This window comes from Mus pahari, chromosome 3 (assembly GCF_900095145.1).
Source record: "Mus pahari chromosome 3, PAHARI_EIJ_v1.1, whole genome shotgun sequence".
NCBI classification, from domain to species: Eukaryota; Metazoa; Chordata; class Mammalia; order Rodentia; family Muridae; genus Mus; species Mus pahari.
The window spans coordinates 126,599,935-126,625,207 of NC_034592.1; the positions used below are offsets into that span (position 1 = coordinate 126,599,935).

The window sequence follows — 25,273 nt, forward strand, 5'->3', positions numbered from 1 at the left end:
GTAAAGGTATTCCTAGTTATTGGTTACCAACCAGGGAACAAAGCCAGCTACCACAGTAGACGATAACCTAAAGGATAACTGTGCTGGATTTCACGGTGGATTTGTGGCCCCGTTTCCTAAGCTAATATTTAAATTATTTTTGCTTGTTTTGAGGCCACAGGTGGTGGACAGGGAAGGGGAAAGTCTGCATTTTGCAGTGGGCGGGATGGGGAGCAGTCAGAAGGAAGGAAACAAAAGGGCTGCCCTGGGATTTTAAATGAATCACAGAAAGTGTGACAGGTTGAGGGTACACATTAGTCAGTTGGTGGGGGGGCAACCTTAACAAAGATGGGGTTGGTTTAGTTGAGTTGGCCCAGGGTGGGTGTGGTCAAGGATAAGAATGGCAAGGGGCAGAGGTGATGTCACACCCGGTCTCACAGGCTGATGTTCTACAAGGTAGATACATCTCGTTTGCTTCTCAGCCCCTCTTGTCCCACCCTGTTCGCTCGTACCAAGCTGCCACAGAAGGGCTATCTCAGTAGTAGTATGACATCACAATGTGACCCATTCAGGGTCTTGGGACTGATTTATCTCAAGGGCCCAGCGTATATATTACTGTCCGCATTGAGCTCACCTGCAGTTACAGATCCAAGTAAGAAACCTGCTACTGCCTGACCAAGTGTAGCTGGTGAGTACTGATACCTTGTCCCTAGGCCCCCAGGAACAGGACACGGCCAACAGCTGCCGTGGAGCCCTCGTGTCACGCTAGGGCAGAATGGGCCCAACTGGTAGCCAGGAATATGCAGGAACGAGCCCAAACTCCCCTTGGGGATGTTGACATAGCTGTGGCATACCTGCCTCCTTCTGAGCCTCCTCCTGCAGGTTAACCGCCTCTGGCCATCACCGAGGTAAAGGTCAGCCACGCTCTTGAGGGATCCCTGTGGCCGAGGGGCTACATTTGCAGGTGCCAAGCCCTCCGGAGGATATTGCCCAGCCTTTACCAAGGCCATAAGCAGCTATTGGATGAGCGCATTCTTCCCTGCGGGTAGCTTTTGGCTACCAAGCTAAGAGGGGCTTGTGATGGGCAGAGAAGAAGGAGGAAGCAAGCATGGTGCCAGGGAACATGCCAGACCGTTTGCTTCTGCTACTGTGCTTCATTCCTAGCACTGATCTGAGAATTAGGTTTTCTTATGCTCACCACAAATGATCAGAGGAACCGAGGACTGTGTTCTGTGCTGGGTGTGCACTGAAAGAAGGAGAGTAAACCTGAAATGTGTATGTGCTCTGCACTAACTGTCCCCAACAAGAGTGCTCTGGAAATTGAAGCATGAACTCATAGGCCAGCCTGGCCTTCTGTCAGCATGGCTGGGGATGGGGATTCTTAACATCAGTAGGACGTTAGACCAAAGCATCTTAAAGACCATTTCCAGATCTCACATGGCAGAATTCCGAATTACATAGCTTGCTTAACTTGTGTGAGCCTGGACAAGCTAGGCCTCCCGTAACAATGGTGTAGTCTGTGTAAGTTTGGCAGAGCTGGAACGAACCCTGGAGATCAGTTACACCTACCTGCTGGGCATCACATGGTCACAGCAGCATAAGCTGGCTACCCGGGTTAGACTGATACAGGGTTAATCCACACTGAGCGGATGAACGAGGGAGCTAGGCCTGGGCATTAGTCAACACTCAAACTCTTCCATTTTTCTTACAAAACTATCAATTTGATTATGGTGCCAGGCATAATGGCACGTGCCTGTGAGCCCAGCACTCAAGTGGTAGAGGGAAGAGGACCAAGAATTCAGAGTCATCCTCGGCTGCATAGAGTTCTAGGCCAGCCTGGGCTACATGAGACCTTTTCTCAGAAAACATAAAAGATTATAGCTATGGCTGACTTTGGACTCATGATCCCCAGTGTCCCCATTTCATAGAAGGTGATGGTTATAGAGCTGGCCCAATGTTAAGGTACCCAAGAAGATGTCACAAGCATGCAGTAGCAACGCATGTCTTGTTCATGTCAAGGAGCCCCGACATTTCCACTTGCGGCAACTTTCTTAGCCTGCACAAATAACATTTCCTAATCACATCTTTTTGGCTCTCTCTCTCTCTCTCTCTCTCTCTCTCTCTCTCTCACACACACACACATGTTTGTTTGTGGGTTTGTGGGTTTGTTTTTTGTTTTTGTGTGGCCATTTTTTTGAGTCAGGGTCTTATATAGTGGTCCACCTGCCTCTACCTCCCTAGGACTAAGGTCACAGTTGCATAGTGATCCTGTCAACCTTTTTTAATCTTCCCTTTGGACAAGTTTACATTGTCTTCCTGATTCCATATTCTAAGCCCCTCATAGGCTTTGTCCAAGATGGTGTCAGCTTCTCGACAGACCGCCTGTTTCAGTGCCTGGACATTTCCTTCTGATGGGATGGCACAAAGCAAGTATTTCCACACCAACAGATGCTCTGGGCTGAGGAAGAAAATATGCTAATGGAAATGAGCCTTGTCTAATTGTGGCAATTTCCCTTCTGTGTGCCACCCTGAAATAGTAGCCATGCCCTGTGCTTTTTTTCACACCAGGGAGCCCCAAATTGGTGGCAGAAATGAGGCTACAGAGCAGCCAGTGAACAGACTCTAGAACTGCTATACGAAGGAAGACTCTAGCCTATTCAGTATGTGGCACGCAGGGCCACTGTCACTGACCTTGATTGTTGGTGAACTTAACTGTTCTCCACTGTTGAACTTGAAGAGCCTTATTCAACTAAAAGAAAGCAGACCTCCAGAAAATTAATGGAGGACCAGGCTCCAGAGCACGTGATCAAACCGCTTGAGCTCAAATCTGAGTTTGCGTCTGATTCTGATGTGTTCGATAGCCAGCCCTGGTCAATACAGCATTCTTCAGTGATGGGTCTGTTCTGTTTGTGCCGACCAGTGGGGCAGCCACTAGGCCCTTTGGGGTCGTGGAACCTTTAAAAGGTGGCTAGTGGGACCAAAGAACTGCATTTAAAATTTTAATTCAGATCACACTGCTATTCTTGGCTACAACTAACTAATGAGCTCTCTCCCACTTCTGTGATGTCATGTTCTCCCTCTCCCTCTCCCTCTCCCTCTCCCTCCTCCCTCTCTCTCCCTCTCCCTCTCCCTCTCCCTCCCCCCCTTTCTCTCCCCATTCCCAGGCTGCCTATACTCTGACTCTGGCTTTTCATTTTCATGTGTTGCTTCCCAGCTGGTACTGTTTTCTAGGTCATCTCATGGTCTCCTTTCTTGGCCACAGTTCACTAGGAAGGTTTCAGAAGAGGTCTCCTCTTAGAAGGAAGGCCCTCGTTTATCTGTATCCAATCCCACTGCAAGTCATTTGTCATCTTTCTGAAACCATCATCTCTGTTTCGCCTCATTTATTGGCATCTTCCAAGAGTTTCAGTTCTCCCAGAGTGTGGGTGCTGTCTTCACACCCGCCACCTCATGCCTGGGACAGTGCCTGAGAGGATAAGCCAGAATCATATCGAAGCCAATGAACATGCTGCAGGCAGCTGCTGTAGTGATGGGAGGTGGTCAGCTCTTCCGTACCCTTACTGGGTACCCGGGTAACCCCGGCAAGGAGCTTACCGCAGCAAAGGTTGCTTATTCCTCTCAATTCCATGGCTCTCGTCTTGGTGTGACATCAGCCAGGTTCACTTAACTGCATTCAGCTATAACAAAAGCTGAACTAGGTGGCCCATGTAGGCCTCACTCAAATGCCTGAGGTTTCCAGTCCCTCCAGGTAGCAGCATTCCTTTGGGGGTAACTTGAGTTTCCTCGTCACACGGTTGTCATGGGGGTGGGCGTGGGGGATATCATATTTTAATGCGACAGTTAGCCTCTGAGGGAGAATGTAGAAGATACCAGTTGTTCTCACCTCATACATTGATCAAGCCAAGCTATGGAGCAAGCTGAGATAAAGGGGAGAGGGGTGATCAGAAAGCTCGTAGCAGGAGGAAAGATTCCTGGGGAGCCTCCTTTGCAGACAAACCTGGGTACTACAGATAGGCAGAGTCCCCACTGTCCTCCAACCTTTGGGGGCCCCTTAAATCCAGACCTGCTGGGTCTGAATGGAGCCTAAGACTTCATTCTTAAGGCAGCCGCAAGAGAGCCATGACTGCAGGTCAGCGGGCACTCACAGAACACAACCCGTGAAGGCTGACTTTACTCTTAGGTTTGTCCCCAGTCCAACCCAGTAGAATTCCTTCTCTTGAGGTAATAAGCATTACCCTCCCCTGCTAAGCCTCATATACTCGCCCCTTCCCTGTCACACAGGCACCCACACAATAGCATAGTGTGACTACCTTTTGTGGGACTCTGTTCTCCAGGCACGATGTGGCCACTCATGGTTCAAAGTCAGCAGCTATGATTATCCTCAACAGGCCCCTCGCAAGTTTAGACCCACTAACATTTCTTCTTGGAGGAGAAAAAAAGACTCACGAGGCTCAGGAAAGACAGCTGACACGCAGGACTTGAAGCAGCTCATGAGGCCGTACATGAGACTCTGAGGAGATGCGTCAGGAGTGGGGCCTTTCTCTGCCTCCCCCATGCTGTTTAAGAAGTTAGGCTTGCTAGGGGGCTTGTAGACACAGTGCAGTGGTGTAACACCCTGTAAGTTCCCCATGCCCTTATGAGTAATCAATTAAACTCATTGGATCACCAAGTTGGTCTTGGGTGGAGTGGTTTCTTTGGTTTGTTGTTAGTAGCTTATCTGAGGTAAATACATCCTTGTTCATGTCTTCTCAGGAAATTATACACACACACACACACACACACACACACACATATATATGTATATATATATATACACATATCCCAACCCACAACCCTACTCTCTAACACGGCCACACATTCCTTCTTTTCTTTAACATTTGGTTCGAATTATGCTCTTCTCCCCACCCCTTGTAAAATTGGTGGGTGAGATTTTCACAGTTATAGGATTAGAAACCAAATTCAAACTGCACATCGTCTCTCACATACAATGGTTTGAAGTAGGATATTTCAATCTTTTAGAAACGCTTAAAATTTTTTATAAGAATTTTTGCCGGCATGCACATTTGTGTCTTACATGCATGCGTCGTGCCCACCAGTACCAGAAGAAGGCACCAGGTCCACTGGAACTGGAGTTAGAGTTGGCTGCGAGGCACCATCTGGGTGCTGGGAATCAAACCAGGGTCCTCTGCAAGAGCACCAAGTGCCACCAACCATCTTGATGATGGTGTGAACGCCACATGCACGCAGTAGAAGTCGCACCTGGAATTCTGAACTGGGATTTCTTCCTAGGCAGATGCCGTGAGATCCAGTTGTTTCTTGGGATGCTGGGCAAGGGTCATGAACTTCAGCTTCAGACAGCCATCTATTCACATGTAATCATGAGAGGAAACCAGAGACTGTACAGGATTCTGCACTCAATAGCATACTTGAGATATTCCTCATCTTATTGAAATTATCTTTTAGTTTGGTCCAACTTAGTGCTAATATGTTTGAACGTGATTAAGGAACACTAAGTCATGATGTTCAGCAAATAAGGTTCTTAAATGCAATTTTAACTTACAGTGTGCATATTGGGATGTAAACACATAAGTCAAGGATCATCTGTAGTTTAAAAGAATTTTCTGGATGTTGTGATACAGTCCTGCAAGTCTAGGTACTTGTGAGCCTGATACAGGAAGATCATAAATTTAAGAGCTGTCAGACTATGTGTATAGCTAGAGGTTGACCTGGGCAACTTGGACTCTAACTCAAGTTAAAAAAAGGGGGGGGGGGAGAAAGGACATAGTTCAATAGGACTGTGTTTGTATAACATGTGTGAAGCCCAGGATTGAATCTGTAGTACTGAAGAGGAGGAAGAGGAAGAGGAGGAAGAGGAGGAGGAAGAGGAGGAGGAGGAGGAAGAGGAATTGATGGGAGCACATTAGGTCTTTGGGACTGACTATATTCAGGCCCTCAAGTATTGATGTCAAGAAGGGTGTTAGACACCCCCAGTTCTTCCTCTCCTAAGGATCTCTCTGGCAAGATCTACTCCCTAGAAGAGATATCCTGCCCCTGTGCACTAAGCAACCCCAGCAGAAAAGGGGTACCATTCCTCTCCCAGACTTTCCATCAGAAGTTACTATGGGGAAGTGGGTGTGTTCTCCTGTGGCCTGGCTCACTGTGACTCCCTGAAGCCAAACGGTGGGTTGGTCTCTTCCAAGCCACGTGAAATGATAGCAGAAAAAGGTCTCTTTTTCTTACTGGAGAGGAAGAAGAAAAACAACAACAACAACAACAACAACAACAACAACAAAAACCCTCACCCCAGTTAGTCATGAGAGCTGGTATGGAGGTCCCCTGTTGGCTGGGAGATCAGAGGGCAGACAGGGTCTTTGTAAGTTCCAAAGAGCCCACTGCAAATCAGACCTCCAAAACCACAGGAGAACGAACCTCAGAGAGGTCCTTAAATTAAACTTTAGGATGAAAAGAAACCTAAAAGTTAGCCAAGGCATGCTCCATTCCCAGCATCCTAGATCAAGGAAGGTTAGTGTTCCTTAAAGGACTGCTGAGAAAGTCTAGGTGTCACTGACTTGGCCTCCTAAGTTATCAGCTCTTTTGTTACACAGGACGCATCAGAGCCTTAGATGAGCGGGAACAGCCTGGCTCCTCAAGAGTTCAGGAAGGAGAGGAGGCAGCAGAGAGAGATCGTTAGTCTAACTCCACCAGTAGCAAATTGTCTGGGTTTCCCCTGCTCTCACGGCACAACCAGCGAAGGGAGACATTTGTGACTCAAACCTGTGGAAGGGTTTCTCACAAAAGCTGTCAGGGCTGAAGCAGAGGATAGCCGCGGGGGGGGGGGGTCTAATCCAGTGCACTGCTGACGTGGTTTACCTAGAGACGGGCCATGCCCCAGAGGCCCTCAAAACTCAGGAAAACAAGTTCCCCGTTTGTTATGCAAATTATTAGTAGGGACCCAGAAGAAAGGCTGCTGGGGCAGGCGAGGATGCAGAGCCTCTGTCCCTCTCTGAGGCTCCGCCCTCCCGCTGCTGAGCCGTCTGGGGTCCTCCTGAAGCCTACCCAGACATTTTGGGGTTTTGTCTTTTTCTGGAGACATTGCTACACAGGCACAACGGAGGCGTACACAACTATGTGCAGAGGTTGTGGGAAGGGCAGGGAACCCAGTAGGGCGTCTCTCGGCAGTGTTCCTCCTCCCCCCCCCCCCCCAGAGACGGGCAGAGACCACTGGAATGAGGAAGGCTTAGACTCTGCCATCAGGGGAGGTGAGCTGGAGAACGTCTTTATGAGCAGCTAGAGGTTGGGAAGATGACATTGTCTCTGGACCTTTGAAGAAGAAGTTGTAAGCCAGAAACATGAATGAAACTCAGGTTATGTTAGCGTTGCTATAGATGAAACCAAGGCCAAGAAAAAGTGGGCAAGTGACTTGGTCAAGACTCGTGACTAGCTATGTCTGGGAATGTTCCTGTAGGGTTCGATGGACCATGCCTCGTACTGTGTATAAGCATCTTCTTGCACTATCGGGAATCTCCCCCACCCATACCACCCTTCCCCATCTGTTTCTTCTGTCTGGAGGGTGCCTGTTGTTTTTCTTGGCACACCTTGAATTACTGCTCACCAGCTCCAATGTGGACCCTGTGAGGAGCAGGGGTACTCAGAGAACCTTAGCCTAGCCTGGAATCCACCTCCTACTGCTGCAAGCCAGAGGAAGGCGGTGAAACGTGTAGAAGGCTCCATGGGTCTCGTCTTATGAAAACACAGCCACCCAACCATTAAGATGACGTCACTGTGAAGCTAAACAAGATCATGCTTAGTCAAAGTTGGGAGAGTCAGGGCTATGAGCGTGCCGTGCCACACACTATGCTAGGCAGGGGGTGGGAACTGAGGGAGAGTTAACACTTCCAGAGCACAGCACTGCCTGTTTCCTACTAAAGAACTTATGGTGTGGTTATATGGGCTGCTTTGGTAATGGAGCTTTGAGATCCCACTGAGCCTGGGCCCTTCCAATGGGCTATTCAGTGACCTGGCATAAACTTGATCCTGGACCACACAGGGAGGAGAAAAAACAGCTATTGTTTAGTTGGCTCAAGTCACAAGTAATTTTCCAAACACAAAAATCAAGCTGTGACTTCTGATCAAGTATATAACCTTAAATATGCTATTAGACTCTTTAGCCCTGTTCCCTTATCTATCAAGCTGGCTAGAATGTGTTTCTGATGGGGGTGTTAAGCTGATTCTGAAATGGCAACAGTCCTGGCCCTTCTAGAATAAGGACTTCTTTGGTGGCGGCCAGAATGGAGGTTGCAGGTGTGTGTGTGTGTATGTGTGTCTGTGTGTGTGTCTGTGTGTGTGTCTGTATGTCTGTGTGTGTCTGTGTCTGTGTGTGTATGTGTGTGTGTGTGTTTGCGTGTGTGTGTCAAGTGCAAGATGTCCAGCCATTGAGTAGCAAACCAACTACTTGTCGCCCATCCATCTGTGTCTTGGTGTGGCTTCTGTCTCACATTGCCACTCAGAGTGAATCAAGCAGCATTCACTGTGCAGATGAAATGGCTGGGGTCACGAGATATGCAAATGGCTCCCTCAGTTCTTCCCTATACAGGAAGACAGGTACCATGCATGTGTGCTCAGTCACTCCCAGATGGCTCTACCCAAATTCCATGCAGAGGACTAGATCTGAGTGGAGTACCTTCTGCACACTTGTCCCACCAGAGCCTTGGAAAGACATCCAGATCACACCAGAGCTCAGGGGACTCTGAATGAGCTGGAACCTGAGCATGGAATGCTAAGCCAGGTTTGCAGGTCTGGAGACCCAGCCATCTTCAGGGCAGGACCACTAGGATGTGCATCTCACTGAGAGGAGCATGGGGGAGAGGTGAGAGCGGTGGTTACCTGGTTGTAGACAGCTTCACAGGGAAGAGCAAAACTATCCCAAAGCAGCTTCGTCCAAAGTTTAAGAGGAAAGCACCAATCCAAAGTGAAGGTTTCCTAGGAGATGGGACTTCAAGAGTTACTTGAAAGGACTCTTAACCCAAGATACCTGGTCTACAGTAACTGAATGTATGATGTCCAGTTGTATTTATAAATACAAATGACACGATTTCCTCTGGAAGCAAAGTCTGCAACAACAGAGGGAAACTAGTGATGTAGATTGGTTTGGTTGCATCTGTGTTACAAACATGCAAGTTATTGGCCAACAGTTAAAATTTGGCAACTTAAGGCAGGCATGATGGCACATATTGGTAATTCCAGCTCTCAGGCAGCTGGAAGAGAAGGAACATCTCAGTCTGAGGCCAGTTGAAAGCAAATTGTTGCTTGGCAAGATCTTGTCACAAAAGAAAAAGAAGTTGCTGTTCTGTGTGATAACACATACTATAATTTTAGCACTTTGGAGGCAGAGGCAGATCAGGAACTCAAGTTCATCCTTAGCTACATAGAAAGTTAAAGAGGCCAGCCTAGGCTACATTGTCTCAAAGGAAAGCAAAATAAACACCTCCTGTCCTCCAAAATTTGAGGCAAGCATGATGGTATCTTGTAATCCTAGTACTTGGAAGGCTGAGGCAGGGGGACTTGGGGAGTTTGAAGCTAGCCTGAGCTACATAGCAAGTACTAGGCTAGCCTGGGCTACATAGCAAGATTTTGTCTAAAGCAAGCAAGAAAACAAACAAAATGGAAACTTGTGCATAAAAATCTAAATTTTTAAATTTTGGACTTCTTGGCAAAAAGCTCCACAAATTCGGTCAAACTTTCCCAAAGTCAGACCAACTTTTCAGAGAGAAGGTGACCTTCAGATGGAGTGTGGGATCCTGCTCAGCCGGAGTCCATACTGATTTTGTAACTTCTGTCTCAGATGCAATTCCAATCCCCACTAACCATTGCCCCTGCACTGTTTTTCCTCCCAGGTTAATTGCCTTCTCTTGCCAGTTCCTTCTGGCTTTTGCGTTTGTCACTTACCCCTAACTGTAATAGGTGTTTAACGGTCCTGCTTTCAAAAAAGATCATGGGACTAAGACTTCTTCTATCTCTACACCTGATGATCTAGTCTTGAGGGTTTTATATTTGCTAGGTAAGCATTTTATTGCTGAGAAACACCCCAGCTTCCCTTTCAGATTTTTGTTTTGTTTTGTTTTGTTTTGTGACTCAGTGTTGCCCAGCCTGGTTTTGAACCTGTGATAGCTTCTGGGGTCATCTTCCCTACTGAATCAAAAGGCTATAAACCTGCAGATGTCTAGAAATGGCTTCACTGCTTCTTACCATTTGCAAAAGAGCTCCAAGGATAAGGCCATCAATTAAAGAGATCGCAGTAGTTGAGAAATCCTTTCCTGTATGTTCTTGGGAACTCTTATGAATTCCACACAAGTTTAAAACACAGCTCCCATGGGGGCTTTCCTTCTGAAGCCAGACCCAACCAGCCTTCTGATAGTTATTTATTTCAGGAAGGTCTTTGTTTTCAGTCTTGGTGACCCAGAAAGAGATCCTGGATGGGTCTTTGCATCTAAACCTGCAACAGTGTTAGCTGTTTTCTTAGGCTTCTGGGTCCTTGAGAACCTAACCCATAGCCGGTTCCCAGACTTCTATTGGTCGATGGTGGGGGCTGGTCAGAGGTGGGCTATAAGCTCAGAGCTAGGGAAACTCCAGAGACAGGTCTTTCCTCCAAAGCAAGGACTCAGAACCAGACTGAACTTAGCAGATGCTGCCCCAGCCCCGCCTCTGGTCTTTCAGAGCCATCCTGTGTCTGTTTCCCTTTCAGTAGTATGGCCCAGGGAGCACCAAGCTGAACTGGAGGGAGGCAAGCTTAGCCAGGCATGGGAGAGTGCAGTGCAGGAACTCAGGAGGTAACTGGTTCCATTTATTAGGGACAGGGTGGGTATTTATGCCCCTGGGGATGTAGCTAAGGTCTCTGGAATAAGTTTTGTGTGGCTATATACCATTGACCAGGGCAGGAGTGTTGGAAAATGCTTTTTCTACACACTCAGGGACTATAAGGGATGGGGACCTTATAAGTTCAAACAAGGAGTAAAACCTGAGAATTGTCAGGGTACTAAATTCTTACTAGGGTTGATGGTGGGGAGCTGGCTTATTTATTATTATTATTATTATTATTATTATTATTATTATTATTATTATTATTGGAAATGGAGAGATAGCCATCTCCTGCTTGTCCTGTTTGAGGGATCAGGGATTAAAGCTCCCTTGACCCTTCCCCCATAACCCTGGGCTATTATGGCCCCAAACTTCAGGACTTAAGTTCCCAGTGTTTGTGGCTCTCTTTCCATGCGAGACTGCCATGTACGTTTGGTAGGACCTGACAGTGATGTCCTGTGTGCTACTCATATCAAGGACATTTTCTGAAGTTGAGAAGTTGGGAAGGGATCCCTGTCACACAGTAGGGAAGTCAGAACACAAGACAGGATGGAGAAGCTGGCTACAAAGCAGGCTATTTCCCTAAGCAGTGTGTCCCCTGAGGACATTTGGGAGACTGGAGTTGTCTTACCTAAGGGAATAGGTGTGTGTTGTCCATTCCTCCCTGGTTGGGTAATACTCCCACCCATGGACAGAGCCACAGGCTCTGTCTTTGGGGAACTCTTGGGTCCTGAAGGACCAGTGGCAGGGCTGGGACAGCATCTGCTAAGATTGCCCTGGAAAGACTGGCTCTGGAGCTCTCCCAGCCCTCAGTGTATAGCCCGCCTGTGTCTTTTACTGAGAAGACACACTGGTCTTCACCGCTCCGGTCCTCCATTTCCCCAGATCAACCCATCCGTTGATTTTGAAGCAAAGTGTGGCAGAGACTGTGAAGAGGCAGGCATATCTGAATTGCTCAATCCATGTAAGTACCAGAACTTGCCAGTGCAACTTGGTTTCTCATCTCTCACTTGCCCACAGTCTTTATTTCGTTTCTATTCCCGGAGTGAGCCCAGCTGGCACCAGGCCTCCTTTCCAGATGAGCCGGGACTTGCTGACAGCTAGGTGACTTCTGAGAGACGCCTGGTCCTGCCTCCATTCTAGGCGTGTCCTCTCATCTAGGTCCCCCAGATTTGCCCCCTTGCTCTGTGGAGAGGAAGGCTCAAGGTCAAATCAGGAGCCAAGTCCCAGAGGGAGGTTTCTGACATCTGCAGCTCCGCTGTTTTGGGTCAGAAGCAGAGGCAGCTCTAGGGGCTTCTGAGAATCCGAGTGAGGGAGGGTGGCAAGAGAAACGACTACAATAATGAAAGAAATAAGAGGTCAACCATTCGATTGTGACCGAAGTAGGGATAGGAGCGGGGAGGTATGGAGGGGTCTAATGGAGGGGATACGGAGGGCTTGGAGGGACATTATTTGAACTTTTAAAATGTATCTTAAGAGCACAACAGGCCCAGTTATGGGGCTGGAGAGATGGCTTGGCAGTTAAAAGGACATGCTGCTCTTACAGAGGACTTGAATTTGGTTCCCAGCACCCATCTGGGGCAGTTTATAACTGCCAGGATCCCAGCTCCAGGGGATTGTCACCTCCTCTGGCCACTGTGAACAGCTATCTGAATGTGTACATATATACAGAGACATAAGTGCGCGCACACACACACACACACACACACACACACACACACACACACACATGAATAGAACTTTGTAAAGAAAATTAAAAGATGCCTACTTAAACACCCAATAATGTTTTCAACGGAAGTCCATTGGGCCTTCCCACCTATACTGCAGAGTTATTGAATGTGTATCTGATTTAATTTTTTTTTTCTTGAGATAGGGTCTTCCCATGTAACCCAGGCTAGCCTTACGTGTTCCATCCTCGTGCCTCAACTCCCAAGAGTAAGCAGCTTGTATTTTTTTATCTGCTAAGTCCCTCAACCTGGCCTTGGGAGCAAGGGGGGGGGGGCGCGGTCAGAAACAACTTCCTGGGTGGTATGTGCTACAGACAAGTACAACTACCCTCAGACAGCCCTGTGTGCAACAGGCATACAGGTAGACAGTCAGGGTCTGCCAACTGCTCATAAAAATGACTTTTGCCCAGGGACCTTAATGTATGCGGTGGAAGCCCAGATTCACTCTCACTACTCTCACTCGTCAAAACAAGCAAAACCCATCTGTGCTTTTTCTTAGACATCTTTACCCTGTGGGGTACAGGGAGACACAGCCTAGGCCTTGGAACATTTACATCTTGGATGGCTTTTCTTAGCAGCAGTGTGAGAGACCGAGATTTTACTCACAGGCTCACCGGGACAGCAAAGGGACAGGAGAGGAACTGTGTAGTTTAATGTCAGGTGTAGCCAGCTCTTGCCTGGTACACTCTAGGGCACAATCCTGACGAGGGGAGACTAGGCCTTTGTGCTATGGTAGTTACTTACAGGCAAGGGGGCTGGGCCTCTGAACCTTCCAGGTGGCTCCAGGTTTGATGACTGTCTCCTAGGCAACAGTCCTCCCACAGCAGAGAGGTTTTCTGTGAACCTGCAGCTACAAATGAGACTTTCTGGCTGGGCGGAGGACCTAGACACAACCCCCAGCAGCACTTACGGAGTACCCTATGTCCTTCCGTATGAAGATGCAAGCCCATTTCTGTCCAGTTCACCGGGAGATTTAATCTCCTTGGAGACAACTCTCGCTTCCCTTGGGGATCAGGGCATAGATGGGAACAGGAGCTAGCTCTCTGGTGGCAGTGCAGAGAGATTCTGAATACCTGTCTGCTGTGCAGGATGACACCCTGATCCTTAAGCTGCTGTCGCTTCTCTGGCTTGTGGTGTCTGGCCCTGTCCAGTCTGTCAGGAGCATCTTGATTTACTCACTGCCACCGCCTGTGGCCTGCATACCCTGGTGGTATGCTTCTTTCCCAGGGGTCCTCTTCATCCTGACAGGAGACTTCTGCTTACTTATCAGCCCTTGAAGCACGTTCACTCTGTCCTGTCCTGGACATGTGGACTGTTTGCTGCAAAATGCCAAGGGCAACCGCTCAGACGCTCTACCTAGACACTATATGGACTGAAGCACTGTCCGAAACACTTGGGAAATGGTCGTTTCCCTATAAGCCCAAAGAGGCTGTCACTAGCTCCATGCATAGCTTCAAACCCACAGGTCATCCAGCTCTACCGGTCTGGGATCTTCAGGCCTGCTACTTCCTGTTCCAGAGAAGGGAAGGCAAGCCTCTGCTCCTACTTCCTGCTTCCTCGGCTCTCACCCTTCTTCTTCACCTGGCACTGCTTCCTCCTCTTCTCTTGCACTGAAGGCAGAGGACAGAGGAGTCAACTCATAAGGAACGGACAAATCGAGAGGTTTAAAATGTGCCTGTTCTGGTACACCTATGCACACCCATGCTCACAGCAGCTTTATTCATGATAGCCACGACGGCACCAGTGTCCAGTGATGAATGAATGGGCAACAAAGTATGTTCAGCCCTCCTACCTGTGCTTTCGTACTCCAAAGTCAGGAGATGTTCCTTAGAAAAACTGCGTCTATACTAACCATGTGCAGGCATGTCTTGCTGCCTTTGTGCCTTAAGCAATATTGTACGGCTCCTGCTGTACGGTGTTCCTTGGGTACCGCGAGTTACTTAGCGATTACTTAAACTAAGCACACAGGAAGCTGTACGTTGGTCATAGGCAATTGTGACAGCCGTGGATGGAGGAGACTTGACTATCTGGGTTGTAGCATCATGGGCAGGGAGGATGCCTTGAACCAAGGAGCTGTTGTACTGTTGTGTAGCCATATGGAGAAATAGTAGCCAGACTCAAAAAGGAAAGAAAGCTTGTCATGGGGCTGGTGAGATGGCTCAGTGGGTAAGAGCACCCGACTGCTCTTCCAAAGGTCCCGAGTTCAAATCCCAGCAACCACATGGTGGCTCATAACCATCCGTAACAAGATCTGACACCCTCTTCTGGAGTGTCTGAAGACAGCTACAGTGTACTCACATATAATAAATAAATAAATCTTTAAAAAAAAAAAAGAAAGAAAGCTTGTCATATATGATAGTGCGGATGACCATTAATGGCGTTACGCTAAATGAAATAAAGACAAAAACTCAAGCACCGTATGATCTCATGGTATCTGTAGGGTCAGCGAGCATAGACACAGAAAACTTGTTAAATCCCAGTTAAAAACATGCACAGTGAACTTGAGTTTGCACAGAGACAGATGCATCGTGACAGACCCTAGAGTAACACAGTTGTTGCTTTGTTTGTTTTGCCATCAGGGAATGCACCCCAGGGTCTTGTACATGCCAGGGAAGGCTTAAACTCATTCCACTCCTGACCCCCTCCCGCCTAAGAAATTTTTGTGTGCTCCCACACATGTAAGTATGTAAAATAAGTGCACAAACCAAACACTCACTGGAAATGAATCACAAATTTATCCCAAAACAATTCTTTGGTATCCATATAATTTTATTATTAAAGACCAAAGCAAATTCGCATATAAATAAGAGGAGTGAGGTAGTTTACTTTTACATTAAGGCTTGACTGAAGACATGGCTTAGTGGGGGGAAGGTCTTTTTCTGCAAGCATGAAGTCATGAGTTCAGTCCCCCGGAGCCCATGTAAAAGATGCTCACAATATCATGCATCTGTAGTGCCATCAATCTTGTGACAAGATAGGAGGCAAAGTGGAGAATTCCTGGAAGCTTTAAGGTCAGGCAACTTGGCAAGCAGCAGCAAGACACCTTGAGACAGGGTGGGAGGTGAGGACAGACATTAGAGATTGCCCTCTGACCTGCATGTGTGCGCTCACTCGGGCATTCAAACAAACATGCACGTGTACACACAAACAGGCACACACATCATGTGTGTGCATGCATATACACCCTAAGACGACAGAAAGAACAAATGGAATCTTAGCCAAGTCTGACTGCAGGATGTAGGATATCTTCACCATTTTTCAGACTTGACTCATATTTTGATTTTATAATTACCAGTGCTGATATTGCCTCATCACATAGACATGTAATACAAATGGCAGAAGCATGCTTAGGACCATCTCAGAAATTGTTGGAAACTCCGTCCTCATCCCAAGCTACAATTCATTGAACAATGTTTTTTTTATGTGTCTGAAACAAAACTAGGCAATTCAAACAGCAATTTTTTTTTAAGATTTTTTTTGTTTTTTTTTTTTTAAAGATTTATTTATTTATTATATGTAAGTACACTGTAGCTGTCTTCAGACACTCCAGAAGAGGGCGTCAGATCTCGTTACGGATGGTTATGAGCCACCATGCGGTTGCTGGGATTTGAACTCCGGACCTTCGCAAGAGCAGTCGGGTGCTCTTACCCACTGAGCCATCTCACCAGCCCCCAAACAGCAATTTTTAAAATAAAGTATTCCCACATAGAGTTGTATCTTATGGGATAGTAATCTTCCCCTACCCCCTGCCGAAAAAAAACAAAAAACAACAAATAAACAAACAAACAAACAACAACAACAACAAAAACCGTATAGACTACATACCAAAAACCCCAGTGCTAGAAGGAGTTATTAGCACAATAACCCTCTCCAAACAGTATAGATCATTGCCATTGGCCTTGGTTGCCTTCCTTAACTTGAAAGTAAGAGCCAATTACTGAAGACATTGCACACTGGATACAGGTCTTGGAGAAATCCAGTTGGAGCTACCTGTAGACTGGGTCTCATAGTATCAGAAGGTGTTGCGAAAGCTGCCAGGAGAAAAAAAGCTGTCAAGCCCATGAACCGCAACAATTACCAGCCTGGCAAGGTAGCTCCTGCCGTGCAATAGTGGCATTTTTATCTTGGGGGTACCCAACAGTTGTCTATTTAGACTTAAGGCTCTCTCAGTAGAGGAGAATTCATCAGCCAACTCTCCATAGCTGGAGGCCATAGGCCAAGAGGAGACCCTACTGCCGATACCCTTTCCTAACCCAATATAATTTCTAGCTGTAGTCTAAATGCTTATCCTTCAACCCAGATAAGGGTGGCTCTCACATCTCATCAAAGAAACTTCTTTTTGTAATACGTGGAGCCTAGGCCAGAGATTCACAACTGAATCTATAGCCCAAGTCCTACCCTGAGCATCAGGGAAAATTGAAGACAAGGAGGAAGAAAGGTTGTAAAAGCTAGAGGACCAGGACATTTGCTGTGAGACAGTGTCTTCTATATATGACAGGGAACAATACACATGACATCCCAACAGTATGCTCACCTAAGCAAAGCCTGAGCAATGACATCAGTTGACATGCTGATGTGGACAGGGACAACCTCACATGGGCCCACCTCTAGATGAAGAGCTACTTCCAAACAATCAATGGCTGATAAGAGAAGGAGAATCAGTCTCCTCTAGGGACAAATCCCCTGATGGCTTACTCACTCCCAAGTGGACAGCTCAAAACACATGTATCTATGAGCAACACTAAAGAGAATCATATATATATATGATAGATAGATAGATAGATAAAAGATAGATAGATTGAGGCAGCCATATATATGTGGAAATTATGTAAATATAGTACTCTTGTGTAAAATTTGTAAAAATAAACAATTTTTAAATTTAAAAGTAAAATTTTAAAAATTATACAAGTTCTCTTACAGAACAACCCAAAGATGAACTAATGTGATACTTATATATTTAGCAAGGAAGAGCAAAATACTAAGCCTTTGTTTTCCATAATTAAACCATAAGAAAAGTTTTTCTGCCCTCAGTAGGAAGACTGGAACTCATGCTCACAGGAGTCCCGAGCCTCGGCCGAGGTGTTTCAGGCAGTCCTTGTCGGTGTCACATGTGTGCTGTGTATTGCAAGGAACCGTGTGATACAGCACAAGTCACACTGGCAGAAACACCTCGGGTTCACTGTGTGTCTGATTTTGGGTCATTGCCACATTTTTTGAAACCACTACATCAAGTTATGTGATTTCAGTCAGAACCCGCAGTTCATAATACTGGCTGTTAATCACTGTACTACTGAGCTACGGCCCTCCTCTCATCTGCTCTCCACATGACTGTTACTAAATCTGCTCTCAATCTTTTGCTGAGAATGGGGCCCCAAGGAAGGGAACGTTTTCAGGAAGGACAGACATGACCTGGGACCAGTCACAGCTAGAGTAAAGGTACCGTAGGCTAGGCAGGATTTTACAGAAGCTGAAAGATTGCAAGCATGGGTTGCTTAAGGCTAGGGACATGTGCTGAGAAACAGGTGGGTCCATGGCTGTGTGAACATCAGAGAGCATACTTAGACATGCCTAAAAGGTCTGGGTCAGTCACGTGACATGGCTGCCTGCTGCCATCAAAAGACAAGGTGCTGGGCTGTGTAAAGCTGTCAGGTCAGGTGTGAACCTTTGAATTACTGCAACAAATGTCCCAGGCAACTAAGTCAGTAGAATAAGGGGTTTTAGAAAGCACACAGATTTGGTGACTAAAAATCCAAAAATCACAGGGCACTTGGTCTGATGTGATGCCACCATGCAAGGCACATGGTGATGGGGACAGGGAGAATTGTCACAAGGTAATCGGGTAGAGAGAGCACTTTTATAGCAAGACTCCCTGAGAACTACCAAGGAGTCCTGTGAGAACTAGTTCCTGAGGGCACACACCCATGACCCACTAGGCCACATCCTGAGAAGGGAGCTGTCAATCAATTACAGTCCCTGGGAGACATTCAAACCACACCCAAGCTTTAGTCCGGGGCACACTTTTTCACACTAAACTTTTGTAAGCAAAAATAATGATAAAAAGTACAATATCATAAATATATAGGCTAGTTACATAGGATTGATTGTCATTGTCAAGTTCTATACATTGACCATAATTGATAAGTGTACATATTGAACTTTGGAGGTGGGGTGTATGTTTGTATGTGTGGATCTGTGCATATGTGTGTACTTCTGCTTGATGTCAAGAGTCTTGATGGCTCTTCTTCTGTTTAAAAAATTTCATGTGTGTGTGTATGCATGCATGTGGTGTGTGTGTGTGTGCGCACGCACGCGTGTGTGTGTGTGTGTGTGTGTGTGTGTGTGTGTGTACGTGAGGTGGCATCAGAGGTCAGAGGACAGCTCTCGGGGTTGGTTCTCTCATTCTGTCTTTATGTGGGTTCTTCTGGAAATCAAATCCAGGTCACCAAGCTTGTGCAGGAGGGACCTTTCCCTGCTGAGCCATCTTTTTGGCTCTCCACTTTAATTTTTCAGCAGAAGATGATGATTAATCCTCACTGTCAACTTGATGAGATTTATAATCACCAGGGAAACAAACCTCTGGGTGTTTCTGCGAGAGATTTTTCTAGATTAGGTTATCTGAGCTGGGAAGACCCATCCTAAACATTGGTAACGGGCCTCGCATGGTCTGGTGTCTCAGACCCCCTTCTGCTTCCTGACTGCTGATACAGCTGTCTCAAGCTCCTGTCACCACGAAACACTTCACTCTTGGATTGTGAGCCCAAAACTAACCCCTCTTTTCTGAGTTTTTTTTTTTTTTTTCAAATATTTTTATCACAGCAACAAGGCATCTAATACACAGGGTCTCTCACTGAACCTGGAGCTCTCTCCTTGGCTATAATGAGTGGCTAGTGAGCCTCAGCGAACCTCTTGTGATAGCCTTCCCAGGGCCGGCATCATAGATATGTGTCACCACCCTGACCTTTTTTACATGGGTACTGGGGACGCAAACCCATTCGGACATGGCATACACTTGAGCAACTGAGCTGTCTCCCAGCTCCAATGCTAAACAGTCATCAATATGCTGATCTATGCTGCAAACATTGCACCCAGTTATGGGATGACTCTAGGTCACAGGGAGTTTCAACTCCATTGTAATCCTGGGCCCTTGTCATCCATAATGTCCATTGATGACTAAAATGACCTAGTACATAATTGTACAATCTGATTCTTAACCTGTGTAGAGAGATTTATGGCCATGGATGAGATGGGGCATAGGCAGGCTTTGTGAACCATTAATTATTCCTGGGAAGTTTGGCAGGTGCCCTGGCTACACACTACCTTGGTGTAGACCTGTAGGACTTATTCACCATTGGAGAAGTGGGTAGAAGTTTTGAGGTATTCGGACATTTTTAATATTATGAAAGCAATATAATCTGGTGCCTGTTCTGTGTCTCCCAGACATTCCCAGTGGAGTCTGGCCCAGCACCCTGTAAACAAACCCATTAATATTCTCTTGATGAAATGTATAAATACTCACACCAAATGGGATAATAGGGACTATAAATAGCCTCATGTCCATTCGGGCCAGGTTTGGCTCCTAAGCATGTACTCCTTGCCAAAAAATAAAATAAAATAAAAAGAAGAAGAAAAAACTAGATCACTCTGGTTTTCAGAGCAATTTGGATGGGAAGCTGGTAGAACAGAGCCTGTTTGAGTTTTGTGCCATCTGAAGACTGTAAATGAACAGAGGCCCAGCGTGGCAAGGATCCAGCATGCCGAGCTCCAATACGCCTAGCATTCTGGTTTGATGAAGCACAGATGATTGGCTCATGCTTAGTGAACTGGCTATGGGCAGAGCTTGGGCCAAACTCAGGACTCCTCCCTCCAGCCCAGCCACTCCAGCAGGACTTAGCGGTCATCTTCAGAAACAAAGTCTGAAGTTTACGGCCTTTACTTGTAGCCCCTTTTCAGGGCCCCAAGGTTGGAAGCCCTTCCTTACCCCTTGGTGATGTTAGCTTCACTGGGTCCTACTATGGGCCTGTGGAGAAGCTTCAGCTGCAGGCCCTGTCCAACACGACGTTGTTAAGTGTGGATGATGCTCACTGAACCCCTGGAGCTGGTTGAATTTACTTGGTCATGGCTGGCAGACCCAGTGTCAAGACAAAGATCTACTGTAGAAGGAATATTTGGAAGCCAGCAGAGAGATAGCAGAGGAATAAGAGATCTCGCTTTCCACGGTGGAGAGAAAACTTAGAGTAAGGACAGCAAATGCGGCCTCTATGTTTGAAAGGTGAACATCGTCGGTCATGGATAATGATTTTCTCTGTTTCCAAGGCCTAGGCCATGGAACCAATGCCCACCCCAGGTCTCTAGTGTATGAACTGAGTGAGCTAGTAAGAGAACTTTGGAGGTCTACCATGTGGGGTCCTTTGCTGTATAGCTAATGTCATCCCCCCAAAGTGGGCAATACTTTGATCTTTCTTCCTAAGATAATTGAGAATTCCAAGGGTGGATGCCTTCAGGCATGGCTGAATCCAGCATGCCAGTGAGCACTTAGGAATCTGCCCCTTCCTCCTCTCAAGACTGCTTTCCTTGTCACGTGGGGTCTTTATTGGTGGCTTCACAATACTTCAGTGAGCAGTGGGTGCTTTGGACATAGTCCTTGAGCTGACTGTACAAAATGCAGTCACCTGGGAGCTCTCAGAAGCCGCGAGGGTGGTGCTTCCTTCTGTTGTGTGAGGGCAGCCTTGCCGTGCCTCCTGAGACTCGGAGGACCTCATATTCGGACGACAGCATCCAGGAAATAGTATATTACCTGTCCGCACTAGCCTCGACTGCCAACTTGACATAGCCTAGGATCAACTGAAAGGAGTTAAGTAAGTGGCTTGATCTGGCCGGTCTGAGGACGGTGTTTGTACTGGAATAGTCTGGCTTTACTAAAAGGTCCCCACCCACGGTGGGAGGAGCAGTTTTCTTAGGAAGGGTGGTCCTGGGCTGCCTAAGAAAGCTAGCCAGAAGCAAGCAGAAAGCACCATCCCTTTGTCAGTTTCTTCTTCAAGATCTGGTCCAGACTTCTTTCAAGGATGTCCCGGGACCCGGGGGTGGTAACCAAAGGAACACTTTCCTCCCCAAGTGACTCTAAGTCGGAGTGATTCCTCTCAGCAACAAAATGAAGTGAAAACATCACCCCAACTTTCATCCTTTCTCCACGAGAGCCTGACTATTGAAAGGAAGAAGCCTTAGCTTGAAGAGTGGAGATAAGGGTCTAGAGCTCCAGGAAGCAGTGACTGGACGGCAGCTTTCCCTCAGACTCCAGCTTTCCCTCAGACTCCGGTGGAGGGAGCGTGGGAGAGCCCCCAAGCTCCTGGTCAACTGCATCAGAACAACTGATCCACCGGAGTCACACCTGTAGCTCCCATTCCATATTTCCTTCCTGGGGGCTATAGGCCCGCACTGTTCTGTGGTAGAGACTGGATATAATGTCTCTAATGTGCTTGCCTTAGGAGGGTTCATACTCTTCACAACTTCAAGCTCTCTCTCTCTCTCTCTCTCTCTCTCTCTCTCTCTCTCTCTCTCTCCTCTCTTCTCTCTATGTGTCTCTGTCCCTCCCTCCCTCCTCTTTTCTGGACAGTAAACTTAGGGCCTCCCATATGCTCGCTCAGCAAGGACTCTATTACTTAGCTAGGTTCCCAGTTCTACTTTGCTTGTTATTTCAAGACAAAAGCCTTATTGAGTTATTCAGTGGGCCTTGAATTTGTGATCCTCCTACCTCAGCCTTCAGAGTGGCTGGAATGGACAGCCCTGAGCTATCAGGCCCTGAGTCTCTGAGACCTAGTATATGGTAACACTGCATTCAATAAAGAGTATAGCTGGTCATGATGAAACATGCTTGTGGCCCCGGTACTCAGAGACTAAGGTAGGAAGATGGAGAGTTTGACGACAGCTCAAGCTACTTAGCAAGGAGGGTCCTGTCTCAAGAAAAAGAAGAGGGCAGTGGTGCAGTGGCGGGGGGTGGGGGAGGGAGGAAGGAACAAGAAAGGGGGGAAAGGAAAAAAAGAAGGAGGGGAAAGAGGGAGGGAGGGAGGAGCGGTGAACATGGATAGGAGCAGTGAGCATGTGTGCTCTGAATAAATGAATTTAAAATATTAAATTAAAAAGAAAAATATGGAAAGTGAAGTCATTGAGCAAAGGAATCAACCAGAACTGCAGGGTGAGGATGCTAATGTGGGCTCCCTGTGCTGTCCAGTCATCAGATTCATTGCTAGTGGCCCATACAGAGCACTTTCGAACTCTTCTATGATAATGATGATGATCATTGTTTTAATTTTTAATTTTTAGCATATATAAGTTGTGAACTCTTTTGATCATAAAGGTATAATGCACCTATTTAGAAAGGTACACTTTTTTTCCTGGCACTAAATTCCGTAAGAAATATACTGTGCACAGTATTTTTGCATTATTCTCTCACAGTTTCATGCATACATGCAAAGTACTTTGATCATACCCTCCCCATTAACCGTTCTTATTCCCCCATTCTATTCCCTCCCACCAACGTCCCCCCAAAATTCCCTGAAATTTCTTCTCCCCGGCCCCCATTGCATTTGGTTAGCATCACTTTCGTGAGCACGGGTGAGGGAATTGTTTGCTTCAGGAAGGACAACAACACACCAGTGGCCACACTACTGAGGACCATGACTCCCCTTTCCCAGCAACCAGGAATTTGTCTGTGGCTCCTCGGGGAGGGGAGGAATCTTACACCCTTCCCTCTCGTCAGAGTGGGGTGTTGATGGCCCAGCCTCAACAATACACGGCATTTAAAAAAAAATTAGATTCATTTTATTATTTTATGTACATGAGTGTTTTGCTGGCGTGTGTGAGCACCACATTCCCGCCTGATGCCTGTGGAGGTCAGACGAGGGCATCTGATCTCCCGGGACTGGAGTCATAGATGGTCGATGGTTGTCGGACGTTATGTGCACGCTATGAATTGAACCCAGGTCCTCTGCTAGACTGTCACGTACTCCTAATCACTGGGCCAACTCTCCAGCCCTCCATAGTATTTAACAGGACAAGATACTTATAGAAGCTTCCTCCCTCCCCCACCCCGCCTCTCTTTTTCTTTCTTGTTTACTCCAGAGAAATTGAACCCAAGACCATATACTTCCTGGTCAAGCACACTGCCACTTAGCTACTGGTAACACCCCTGATGTTTTCAGGACCCGCAGCCCATAATATTCCCTGTAACTCCTCCTCTTGTCCTTCTGCCCTCTTGCAAGGTCAAGTGGGAAGTTCAAGTTTTACTATCTCTTGGTCTGGGCCATACCATAGGGACCAACAAAAAATCATGAAAATACAATAATCTCTCACTCTTTGGAGAGTAAAGTCCTCGTAAGGATGATTTTTATCCATTTGGATATATAAATGTTTAGGGACACAGAGAAGATGGTTTTACATACATAGCTTGGTTTCATAACTTAATTACATGCACTTAAAATCATAGGTTATATAAAGTTCTTTGAAATGCTGCACTTTTCCAATTCACATTTCAAGAAAACAGTTGTTTGTACTCTAACGAGTGTCCCTTCTGTGTCGTCACCTTTTCCAGTTCTCAGAGGACACAAACTTCACTTTCAGCTACTGGTGGTTCCTGGCAGAGGTTCCATTTTGAGTTCCTCTTAATATGGGCTCCAACCTTTTGACCTTGCGATACGTGCTGTCATTTACAAAGTTCATGCTCAAAGAACACACAGTCAAGTCCCTTAATCCCCCCCAAAACCAAAACAATCAAACAAACAAACAAAAACCACCAAAACCAAAACCCCCCAAAACAACCAAAAAAGCTCACACTGCCTTACGTAAGTTTGTGATTTGGTCCTGGGTCACACAGAGAACTGTCCTCAGCACATGTGGCCCTGTGGGCCAAGGGGTAGACACACCTACTATCATGTCCAAACTCCAGATAGGCATTTGCATGACATTTCTGAAGTTCCTCCATCTCACCCCATGTATCTAGGGTTGGCCTTGTGATGGTTTCTAGTTTAAGAACTATTATGTAGCCTTTGAGAATGACTTTTAAATGGCTTGGAGCTTTCAGGGAGAGGCAGTTCTTTTGGTGATTGTAATTAAATCCCAGTGACTCCTTTATTCTCTATTTGGGCAGGTGACTTGCTGAGTATCTAAAACTAGACTTGACTGAGGTCATTCCTTGCCAGTGGGTCCTCCGAAAGCAATCCTTTGTGGTTTAGAACCCAGCCACCGAGGGAGCATCCTGTAATAGGAGGGTCTTCCTTGGCAGGATTATACTGAGACGTTTGCAGCTGCTCTAATGGTATCAGGTGGTGAAGTACTCAATCTTAGGCCCAACTGGAGCTGCCCCAGGGACTATAGGCATGTCCCCAGAGGTGGATACTCCACTGGGAGACAAAAGTCAGGCTACTCAACAGGTGTATAGTCTCCAGCACATGGATTCAGTTATTCAGCCTTTGTTTCCCAATAGGAGGAATGATTTAGGATAGGTCAGAGACAGATTTGGGGAGTATAGGAGGCCAGGGGGATGTTCCCTGGTACCAGTGATCTTACCTCATTCCCAAGATTGTAGAGTAATTCTGCTTTGATTACACTACATAAATACATCCTAATTTTCCTTTAAAACATTTTTGAATTTCAAAAGAAAGGGAGAGAGAGAGAGAGAGAGAAGAAGAAGAAGAAGAAGAAGAAGGAGGAGGAGGAGAAGG

General features: G+C 46.7%; 1 protein-coding gene across 2 annotated transcripts in view; it reads left to right on the forward strand.

Moving 5' to 3' along the window:
• Positions 1–600: 600 nt before the first annotated feature.
• Banf2 (barrier to autointegration factor 2) overlaps positions 601–25,273 on the forward strand; it is a 38,800-nt gene continuing 14,127 nt past the window's right edge. For both annotated transcript variants that reach the window (XM_021195052.1, XM_021195051.1), the window contains exon 1: positions 601–667. The gene's annotated coding sequence lies outside the window, so the exon portion shown is untranslated. The remainder of the gene's footprint in view (positions 668–25,273) is intronic.